This window comes from Panthera leo, chromosome B1 (assembly GCF_018350215.1).
Source record: "Panthera leo isolate Ple1 chromosome B1, P.leo_Ple1_pat1.1, whole genome shotgun sequence".
Classification (NCBI taxonomy): domain Eukaryota; kingdom Metazoa; phylum Chordata; class Mammalia; order Carnivora; family Felidae; genus Panthera; species Panthera leo.
The window spans coordinates 112,349,954-112,361,501 of record NC_056682.1 but is presented as its reverse complement, the minus strand read 5'-3'; the positions used below and the strand labels follow the sequence as shown (position 1 = coordinate 112,361,501).

General features: G+C 45.9%; 1 long non-coding RNA gene across 1 annotated transcript; it reads right to left on the bottom strand.

The window, feature by feature from the left end:
- Window positions 1-202: 202 nt before the first annotated feature.
- Window positions 203-9,757, bottom strand: LOC122217949. The gene is made up of 2 exons (XR_006201776.1): window positions 9,665-9,757; window positions 203-376 (listed from the first exon to the last, which is right to left on the bottom strand). It is a non-coding gene; the product is annotated as an uncharacterized LOC122217949 (long non-coding RNA).
- Between the last annotated feature and the right edge of the window lie 1,791 nt (window positions 9,758-11,548).

Here is an 11,548-nt window from a genome sequence, read left to right as displayed (position 1 = left end):
AAAAATGGCAGATCAAATAGATGTATCTCTATTTCCCCCCCCAAATGCTATTAAAATGGTAGGGTGGGGGGAGAGAGAGAACCCTTAAGTGCAAAGAAGTGGGAGGACTATAAAAGATAAAAAGTGACAGAAACTTTTGGAAGATAGGAAGTCTGTATGTAGTGGATTAGTTACATATTGCAATGTAACAAATTACTCAAAATTTAACTTGTTGACACAATAAATATTTATTTCACTCAGTTTCGAGGGTCAGGGATCTCGGAGCAGCTCAGGCTTGGGGTGAAGTTAGTGACCAGGGCTGCAGTCATCTAGAGAGTTGGAGAATCCACTTCCAAGCTCACATACATGGCTGTTGGCAGGAGGCTTCAGTTTCTCACTGTAAAGAAACACTTCATGCTTGTGAAATACTAACTACAAAGAGAGGAGATGTAATAATACAATAGAGAAGCTAGCTGATGTCACCTAAACCAAATAAGCAATGTAACATCATGAAATTTTAAGCAGGCATTGTGTGCCTAAGAACACAGCATCACTTCTGTGATATTTCTGAATATCATAGAAGATATGTAATTGGAATCTAATCACAGGAAAATATCACACACACACACACACACCCCCTAAACTGAAAAACATTCTACAAAGTAACTGACCTATAATCTTCAAAAGTGTTAAGTTCATGGAAGTGTGTTATATGCTTTTTTACAGGTATGTGAGCATACAGGAGGGGCACCTTGACCTAATCCAATGCTAAGATGTCAGGGAAGCCTTTTCCAGGGATATCTAAGCTGATACCTAGAGTTAGCATTGAAAGGGACAATGGAGGGTGAGGAGAGGCAAGAAAGGAGAAAGCAGGTCATAACGTACAAGACCAAGGAAAAATCATTTCATCATATGCCAACTGGTGTGTGTGTGTGTGTGTGTGTGTGTGTGTGTGTGTGTGTGTAAATTCTTTCTTTAATATTAGCAACAGTTTGCTCCGTTTCCTATCATATCTAAAATGTCATAGTTCAAGGGAACCTGGCTGACTCAGTCAGTAGAACATGCAACTCTTGATGTTGGGATATGAGTTCAATCCCCATATTGGAGGTAGAGATTACTTTAATAATAATAATAATAGGGGCACCTGGGTGGCTCAGTCAGTTGAGCATCCGACTTCGTCTCAGGTCATGATCTCACGATTTGCGAATTCGAGCCCCGTGTTGGGCTCTTTGCTGACAGCTCAGAGTCTGGAGCCTATTTCACATTCTGTGTCTCCCTCTCTCTCTTTCCTTCCCCTGCTCACACTCTGTGTCAATCTCAAATATAAATAAAGAATTTTTAAAAAATTAAAAATAATAAAATGTCACACTTCAAAATAGCTTAAGAGGTTATACCTATTACTTTAGTCTGAGAAACGTGCTTTGAGACACACACAGAAGAGTAGAATAACGTTACCATTAATGGTCTCAGTTACTATAATCATCATTTTTTTCAAACACTAATCATTTCATAAACTAGGCAACATTATTTTCATAGCACTCTTAATATATTTCCTTAATCTGTATGTCTTTTATGAATGACATTTTCTAATGACATCAACAGAAAGTGGTACAGAAGACTGAATTCTTTTACAGTGGTCATTTGTTTAGATTGGCCTGATTTGTCAGACTGTGCCTGGTTTGAGTCCTATTCTAGGCCTGGTCCTGGCCACTCACTGGCCAGGCATCCTGAATCAAGTCACTTCTGAGCATCAGTTTCCTCATCTGACAAATAAAAACATAACAGTATCTATTTTATAGGATTGTTATGAGAACTGATTGAGATAATATGTGAAAAACGCTTAGCGCAGTACGTAGCTCCTATAAATATTCAATAACTCAGATGATCTTTTGCATCACCTTATAGTTACATTTAGAAAAGATTATATATAAAATCAGGTCAAAATATAATGGAAAAAATATATTTAAAGTACTGTGAGAATAATATTGGCCCATTGTTTCTTGAGTGTATAGATCATTTTTTTAATTGATGATTAGAGTGCCTGAACCAATCAAAGGTAATTTGCCTATCACATCGTATAGTTTCCCAGTCATCTTCCCCCTTGATTTTTTGAATCTTCAGCCATCTAGTCTAGAGCGTTCTTCTAAAGAACAGCAGGGCAGGGACGTAGAGATGGTGGTTTCGAAAGCCATATAGGCACCGTAAAACTCACCTTATTGTAACTCTCTGTCATTTCAGCCTCCCCATTTATATATTTGTTTGTTCATATGTATGTTTGTTTGCTTTTTTTTAGCATAATAAGGTAAAACATTTTTTTCTTGTATGTAACAAGAATTATTAAATGCTTCATACTTGTCTCATCAAAGGTAATGACAATCTTCCTACTGTTCTGGCGAAATGTATTTATTGTTTACGATAGCAGTTGGCAAGTGGGAGTGGATAGGGTAAGTGATCTAGGGAATATTTTGCCACCAATAAATTAATCAAAAATATTGGAGGTTTGTGGGGGCAACAATTAGCAGAAATAAAAATAACTGTGGTTTGTTTGGTCTATGACGTTAGTGAGAGTCTGATCGGGTTAATACTTTTTTGTTGTTCTGGGGTTGACTAACAGTTTAACTTAATTTCTCAAGTTCCTTATCTCTAACTATAAAAATGAAAAAAAGAAATTTGTCTATTGTATATTGTGAAGCACTATGTTTTACTATTTATTATAAAGAGTGAAATTGTTAAGTGCGTTAAGTAATTGTGAAGATTGGAGATCATAATACCTTAACTAGTAACATGATTCTACTTCCTGACATTATAAGCTGGATACATCCGTCATCTATGTGCCCCCCTCCTCCAACCACCACATACACATCTCCTTAGTGTCTCCCTCACCACACACATTCTCCATGCTATTTATTAAGAAACATTAAAATTTTTCCAGTATCTTACAAGCCCTGACTATCATCCTAAAAATGATGAATGATTTGATTCATTATCCTAAAAATGCTCTGATGTAATAAAAATGATAGTAGTGATGATAAAAAAAAAAAAAGATCACGATGAAATTTCTACTATGGAATTCTTTCACATATCTGATTTGTTGAGAGAAAATTAGAAATGAATTAGAGTTGGGGTGCCTTGGTGGCTCGGTTGGCTAAGCGCTGACTTCAGCTCAGGTCATGATCTCATGGTTCATGAGTTCAAGCCCCACGTTGGGCTCTGTGCTGACAGCTCAGAGCCTGGAGCCTGCTTCAGATTCTGTGTCTCCCTCTCTCTCTGACCCTCTGCAGCTCACGCTCTCTCTCTCTCTCTCAAAAATGAACATTAAAAAAGAAAGAAATGAATTAGAAATAATCTGAGATTTAATTCATGCTATTTCTATAGATTTTAATCTTTGAACTTTAATTTTTGTGGACAAAAGTTTTAATTCTACCAATTGATCAGTAGGCATTTATTGAACATCTACTACTTAGCAAGTATTGTTCCAGGCTCCCACAAAAAGCTTAAAAGAAAATAAGTCCCAAATCTCAACTCATAGTAATACATCCCACATGGTAATTGACAAAGGAGTAATCTAGAGGTTTAAGGTATGGGAACACTAAGTGCCCAGAAATGAAATTTAAAAAGTAAAAAGGAAGAGAATTGTGAGATTTAGAATTATCCCTAAAAGAGATGTTGGAAGAAGTTACAAAGGAAAAGGAATCAAAGAAGGATGGTAATGGGACAAATCTTCTATGGAGAAAGACAACGTTCTATTAAGTTCTAATCTGAAAATGGAGGATGACAATGAAGGTGCTTTCCAACCATAAAAGTCAGGAAAATCACCAAAAAAATACTGCTGAGCCAATAACAATAGGATATAGTACAAGAAAAACAAGTACCTTTATACGGAAAGATGCAGAAAGAAACTCATGTTAGCACATAAACTCCACACCCAACGGTATCTTTGCTCTTTTAGAACACATAATTTTGAGAACGTGTCCAAGCCTACAGGTGGTGGTTTCAGGCAGAAGAGGAGCTTCCAAGTTGAGAGTAGTAAACTGAACTGAGATTTACCACCTTGCTGGTCATAATGCCAAGGGTGATGCTTCCTGGGATTAAAGGAGTGTGTTCACTGACCCTTCCAGGATATCCAGTCTTCAATGGGGCTTTGTAAAAGAATGTTCGCAGTCCCTCTGTTGCTATGAAAAGACATATTCCAATGTTGCATGTTTTACTTATTGGCCCTGACACCTTTATTGTTCATACAAGCACCCTATATTTATGAATACACATAGTTTACAAGCAGGCTATTGATTGGATAAAACAACTTTTCATATCTGGAGTTGTAAACACTACAAACAATCTAAAGCCTTGATTCAAAAGAGGAGCCAGGTAGAGGATAACCCCAAGAGCAGCCAGAATTCTGGAGAGAGCCAGCTGAGGTGGAAAAGAGCAAAAGGAGAAGGAGGAAATGAGGGTGACAGGAAATAAAGAGAAGGTAAAGACAAGGGCTGTGAAGAGAGAGACATAAGCTTCTCCTGTCCATAAAGTTGTGTGGATAGCTCTTCCTCTCTGGTCTCTGATGAGGCATTGCATGTGAATGCAGAGTCCAGCAGAGACTTGGGGCTCCCAGGCTGCTGCAGCCACGGTGGCCTCATCTTTCCACCTCCACGGTGGCACCCCACCCAGATTCCTTTCTTGTCAAACTTGTTTCCAATCACCCAAGCCCTCTCGTCTATGACCTCTTGGTCAAACTGTCTGTTACCCAGGACACAAATAGATTGAGAGTGTCAGATAACATGGTAATTTGATGGGGGAGAAGACAGTTTGAGTGAACACTGCAATACTCTCTATCTTATCCCTTTCCCCAGCTACCTGCACCTTTAAAAGTAAATGTCCTTTTTCCACCTATGTTTCTCTGTGTCTGTAAGTCACTGTGGGCCAACTGAGTGTGACTCATCTCTCTTTTTATTTCTTTGCCTTGATGTGTTCATTCCCTCTGGGGAGCTAACTGGTAGAACAGTTGAGTCCATTCTATTTTTCTTGGAGAAGTGGGATAGCACACAGTTGGGTGATGACAATCTTGGGTTGTGTTGCTCTTTGGGAATCACATAGAATACTGTGTGCTCCGAAGGCAGAGCATTGACATTACATGAAGTGAGGAACATTCTGTAATTACATCCTACACTCAAAGTCATTTCTCCTGGAACTAATATCCCACTAATACAAATATATGGTATTCATCACATGCTTGATGCCTGCTGAGTCTCTGAAATCTTGTCCCCTGAATGTCACTGTTGTCGGTCTCTACCTCCTGCCAGAAATTCTCACAATTGCTGTACAGGCTATAAACACACTAGAGAAGAAGTAGTTTTTTAAGAAGCTAAAGCATGACCATGAGAGTAATGGCATGATGCACAGCTCACACCAAATATGCACACCACCACAGCCACTTCCTCACACCCCTAAGTACAAAGATTTGGGTGAATGCTCTCAGTAAAAATTACGCTGCTTCAATGAACAGGTTAGAGATAGACTCCAAGGTGTGGGTAAGAAGTAGGGGGTGTTACCTGTTAAAGAAATCTTTACTCAGAGGTTATTATGGGCCAGGCACCACATTTTGAGTAAAGCAGCCACTATGGATAGAAATAAACCAATCATCTTAAGAAGTACAATTACTCTGCAGGTTGATTGGCAACTCCTGAAAGCTTTCTATAACATTACAGCTTTCTCTTGCTAGCACCTAACTTTATCTCTTTTCTTGAATGGGAGAGAGGGGAATGGAGAGGTTAGACAGAGGGAGCGAGAGATACACAAACGGAATCACCTTTCTATTCAGGGATTTACCAAGCACCACGGTTGCTAATGATTCCAGGTGAGGGCATAAGAACTGAGGACGTGCGCTCTCTTGAACTCTTTCCCCGCTGTTATCTTTTCATAAATTCTGTGTATTTGACTGGGCAAGTGGGTTTAGTCAGTACTTATGTTTAAAAAAAAAAAAAATCAGAATCGGAAACAGGCAGGGCCCAGGCGAGGGGGGATGGGAGTGCGACCTGAGCCTGGGATTTCAGCAGGACAGCTGGCCGGGGCAAGCGCACCGGCTCAGCCTCCCGGCCAGACCCCCCCACCCCCCACCCCCGCCCCTTGCGCCGCCCACCGTGCGCCGCCCCTCGGGCTCCAACCTGGGCTTGCAGAGCTCCCGCTCCACTCTCTACCCGCCCAGCCTGCCTTTCAGGGTTCATCGGGAGCGCCAGGGCTGGCGGCCGATTCCCAGAGTCGACCGACCAGCCTGGGTTCTCGACCCTGTGGGCAGCGTCCCCTCCTAGAACCTCAGGTACTCCCACTAACTTTGCTAAGATAGGAAAGGCTGCTCCAGACCTGTATACCTCAAGTGTAAAAGGAAAGGAAATTCGCTTGCGTTAGAAAGCTTAAACATCAGGCCACTCAAGGAGAACGGCAGGTTCGATAACCCCCATTCTCCCCGCCTCCACCCACCCTCAGCCGCGGGCGGCTCAATGGTCCCTAGGAAGTGGATGCCAGAAGGGTCTGTGCATTGGGCCGGGGACGTAGCCGGGCAGCTCCAGGCGCGGAGCTCTCTATAGGTCCTCGCTCCCAGGATCGGATAGATGATTCATTTTTATATGTAACGTTTTACCCCACTCTATAGCTCCGGCTGGTTAATGTTCAACCCTAGGGCTTCGAAAGGCAGCTCTAGGGAGGCAGGCAGGAATGACCCACTCAAGGTATATGGCCGCTCGGGAATGAAGGCACAGAAGCCCAAGAGAGGGTGAGGAGAGAAGTGGTGGGGGTGCGGGAGGGGTCGCTGCTCCGGCCTGGGCCTCCTTAGGCCGCCTCTGAGACTTCAGAGCAACCAGCGGGTCCGCTGCCGAGGCGCAGCAGGCGTCCCTGAGGCGCAGCCAGGAGGCTGCGCTCTGGCTGGGCCCCGACCGCCCACGACGCCGCTGCTGGGGCCGGGAGCGGCGCGTGCGGGGGCGACGAGTGCGCGGAAGCCAGGGCGGGCACTTTGCCCCAGAAGGACCCCGGGGGCGAGTCTGTGCTGCCCCAGCGTCCGGGCTTCGACGCTCGCCAGCCTGCCGCTGCCGGTTGGGGACGCCGGAGGGAGGTGGGTGCGCGGCGGCAGTTGAGGATTAGATTCCGTTTTGTTGTCCCAGGGGACGTGCAAACACTAGTGCGGCGACACGAAAGGGATCCCCGGAGGTGCGTAGGTTGCCTTCTGGGCCGCCACTTCTCAGGGTGCCTCTGAAAATATCGTCAGGGTAATGCGAGGCAGCACGACTTGCCATCGCCCTTTTCCCCTTGTTGCAGGGCCAAAAAAAATTTAAAAAAATAAAAAAGAACATTAAGATAAAGCAGCTGTTCTGGTCAATAGAAGGCGGTAGGACACGGCTGTCCCCGATCCACAGTTCAGGCGCTTCAGTGAGGCCCAAGGCGAAGCTACCCTTGGGGGCAAGTTCAGGTAGAGCGGCGGCACCTAGGGTCCTTCTGAGAGTTGGGCCACGTGGCTCCCGCGGAATCCATGGGTCCAGAAAGTCCTGGTCAGATGTCCAGACTGCCATCCCTTGGAGCTCAGAGGTGGACCGGGCAGAGGTGGGGGGGGAGGGGTGCTGCACGGGAAAAGGAGGTTCCGAGCTGGGGAGGGGAGCTTCATGCCGTGGAGCAGCAGCCTAGAATTCCGCAGGCGGGATTTTTTTTTTTTTTTTTTTTTCTGTCAAAGAAACAAACAAGACCCTGCCTCATCAGATAAGAGTGGCTCCTAAGATTTCACGGATTTTAAGCGAGGGGTGGAGGCGCTAAGGTTAGTAGAACACTGCGAATGAACATCGCCCGAGGCCCGCAGAAGAAGGGTTTTAATTTCCTTTTTTTTTTATTGGTTTGTTTGATATTATATTATTTTCTAACAAAGTGATCTGTCGTCTGTAGCCTTGGGCTCTGGCCGGCAAAGCCCCTTCCTCGGCACTGGGGATGGCCTGCAGGGTCTCTACCTCTGTCCACATCAGCGTCCCCTACCCTCCCACTACCCGGTGCCCGCACACTTCCTGGTGAAATCAGCCAGATATACTCGTCCGTAACCAAACGCAAGCAGCCGCGTTAAGTGACGACAGAGAAGGCCCCGCTAGTCCATCCCGGAGGACAGAGAAAGATACCATCAAACTTCAACTGGGTTCAGCAGCCCCACCCCGAAACCCAGAGAAGCGGAGTTGAGGGGGTTGTTGACACAAGCCGAACGGGGAAAGAGTCCAAGAAGTGGGTTGCCACTAGTCTGGGATCCACGTCACATTGCATGTGCTGCCCCACTGCCTTCTCAGCTGAGACAGTTCTAGGTCCCATCTCCCCAGAGGGACGAGGATAAAGGTTCCTGCCCAGGACCGCGTGCCAGGGGGTCCCGCGCTGCCCTGCCGCAAACTGTCGCAGAAGACAGAAAGGCCTTGCTACTTCTGGACAGAGGAAGCATTGGTCGAGAGTCCTGGGGCTCTAAGGAAACCACCCCAACCAAGCCTTAGCCTTGCTTAGTATATGAGGTCCCAGCATCAGCGGACCATTTTCTAAGTTGATAGAACAGGAAAAAAGCAAGGACAAAAAACTTTAGAATGGGTAAAGAAAGGAGAGAGAGAAGATGGGGGGGGGGAGGAGAAAGAGACAGGGCAAGGTTGGGGTGGGGGACACTTTAAACATTTTTGCAGGAAGAACAGGAGAACTAGGTCTGGAAAGATCCATCAAAGTCAGAGGGTGCAGACACACACCCGGCTCAGGGAGGACCAAATCAATGAGTCTCAACTTCTCTTAGCCCTTCAGAGAGAGGGAAAAAAAAAAATGCAACCCCCCACACAACCTTCCAAAACCAAACAACTTTACCATACATCCATTAAATGGTTTTTTTTTTTAATGTTTTTATAAAGAGGAATTTAGATAGTTCTTTTAGTCACTTTTTTTGGCTAGGTAACTTAAGCCTCAACTATCTCCTGTTTTCCACAATTGCCACTGAACTGTTCATACGTTGTTACAACAGAAGTAGCAATGATTTTTTAAAGGCAATTAAGTAGAATTAAATACATCTTTAATGGTATATTTTATGTTTTCCAGGCCTTCTCTAATCTTCAAACAAAATCTAATATCAACATTTACATAAAATGCATAAAATACTCAGAAGTGAATGGAGTTATGCCTCCCAAACACAGTAAATTCTGGATTCTATCTTTCCAAATAGAAAGTTAACAATGAGAAGGCCTCCCTTCGTGGGGGGTGGGGGTGGGGGGATTGGGAAGCAGGATGATAAACTTTTAAGATGAGAGTAAAATGTCCCTGCTTTAGTCTGCTAAAACCTGAAAAGGAAAATTAGTTATGTATCTAAAATCAGATTTCTACTTAACCCATTATTATTTTTTAAAAATCTCTTCCTCAATTATCACTTTCTCAAGTTCAGTTAAAATGCAATTGTCAGATTAGGGACACTGGGGAAGGAAGGATAGTTTTTAAAAATTCCTTCTGAAAATCTGCTACAAGAAATTTCTCCCGTTTACTTCAAGACCTCTCCTCTCTCAATCAGCCACGTCTCTTGCTTTCCCCCTGTGCTTAGATTAACTGCTGCTTGCCGGGGGGTTTATAAATCAATCAATAGGGACTCTATATTCATAAAGGCCTCTGATCTGATTACACCCTCTCCCTTTTTTCTCCCCCTCTCTAAAAAATTTACATCGGCTAGCCTGGGACTCCCAAAGTTGCCTGCGTCGACGGAGAGCGGCGGGCGGGAGGCTGGCCAGCCCCGGCGACGGCGGCGAAGGCGCCCGTGGATTAGGATGTGGATTGCAGGACAGACCTTTGTTTGGTCACATTCGCGACGCGGGGTGGGGGTGAGGGTGGGGGGATGGGGTGGGGGTGGGGGTGAGGTTATCCTCCTTGGAGAACGCGCCAGGTTTTTATAGACTCTCCTTAAAAGAGTTCGCTGCTTTTCACAGGGTTAATTTATGGGGCTTTCGAGGAATACTGGGACTTTTAAGATGCTCTTCATTTTTTTCTCATTATTTTTTGTTGTTGTTACACTCCTAAAGGCACTCCCGGGTTTCAGCACCTCGCGGGACAGGGGTGGGGGGTGGAAGAAAGAGCAGGGCCGGGAGGCGAAGGGAGGATTTACCTACAAATCAAGACGCCTACACGGCTCAGGTTGCCCAACATTGTTTTTAAAATTAGATTTCTAACCAAGTTGCGGGCAGTAAAACTCAGATTGAGGACCTGGAAGGAAGTTGAGACAAACGTGGGGCACATACACCTTTTCCTAGGTCTCCGCCAGTCTGAATTCGCTACTAGGGGAATGAAGAGTTTGAGGCCTCAGGAATTTTAAAAGTTTAAAAACCGAGGGCAGGCGGGAGAAAGGGTTAGAGTAACAGGTGAGGGGTGGTTGTTTGGGGGAGGGGGGAGGGGAAAGCCCCGAGACCGCGAACTATCAGTGTGGGGTTCCTGCCCCAAGCACCCCCCGCCCCAGCCTCTGGGCGCGCAGAGGGCTTAGGCCTGCGAGGCCTGGGCTCCTGGGGGCCAGACCTCCGGCTCGCCATCTTTGGTCCCTAGCGGAGGCTGGTGGTGTTCATGCTATAGATTACCTTAAAGGTTCCTTTAAGCGCTTTAATACACAACTAGCTCAGAAATCATTAAGAGACCTAGAGAAGGAGAAAAAAGACCCTCACACTCACCGGTAATAAGTGTTGACATGCAGCAAAAATCGATTGAGTGGAACCGAGGTGGTGGCAGTAGCGGTGGCTGAAGGGGGGACCCGCGTGGGAGCGGGAGGGGCGAGAGGACCGACTCCACTGGCTCAGGAACTAGGCTTTTCTCACTTGAAGGGAAAAAGAGGTGCAGAAAAAGGTTGGCGGGCGAGCGGGGATGGGTGTGGGGAAGAAGGGGGGGTGAGGAGGGTAATTCTTCTTTCTGGAAGTCCAGGGAAAGGAGCTGAGGTGGGAAAAAGGGCTTCTCCTCAGTCCCGAGTCTCCGCCCCCAAGCCCGCACCACTCAAGTTGGGGATGAGACAACTCTTCCCAAACCTCGACTTCCATTTTTGTTTTTTGCAGACTGATTGATTTCCTCGAAATAGAGTTCTATTTCAGCCAGCAAACTAGGCCCAGGTCCGCCTCCTCTATCCCGCTCTCCCAAGTCACTCTTAGACCTGCAGGAGACGCAAGTCCTCCCAGCAGGTCTCGTTAGCGTTTCCAGCCCCCATCCCCAAATCCCCTCTCCCAGTCCCCTCCTCCCCCTCCCCCGTCGCCCCTCCCCCCATACCGGGCGGAGCTCGGGGAGGCCCGGACCGCTGGGCTCCGCGGCTCCAGAAGCCAAAGTCCGCCCGTGGGGACCGTTTTCCTCTCCACTGCTCTCAAGTGAACAACAAGGACGGAGGTGACCCTCGGCCAAAGGGCTTTTATCTGCCCCCCACTGCCGCGTGATCCCTCCGTAGGTTAGAGGCAGAGCTTAAAAAAGAAAGAAGAAAGAAAGTTAATGTGCATTGAGCACTGATCTTAAACCGGGGACATTATCTGCGATCTCTTTAAGTGGCAGCAGCAGTCCTATGCAGAACAAAGACTCAGTGTCCGAG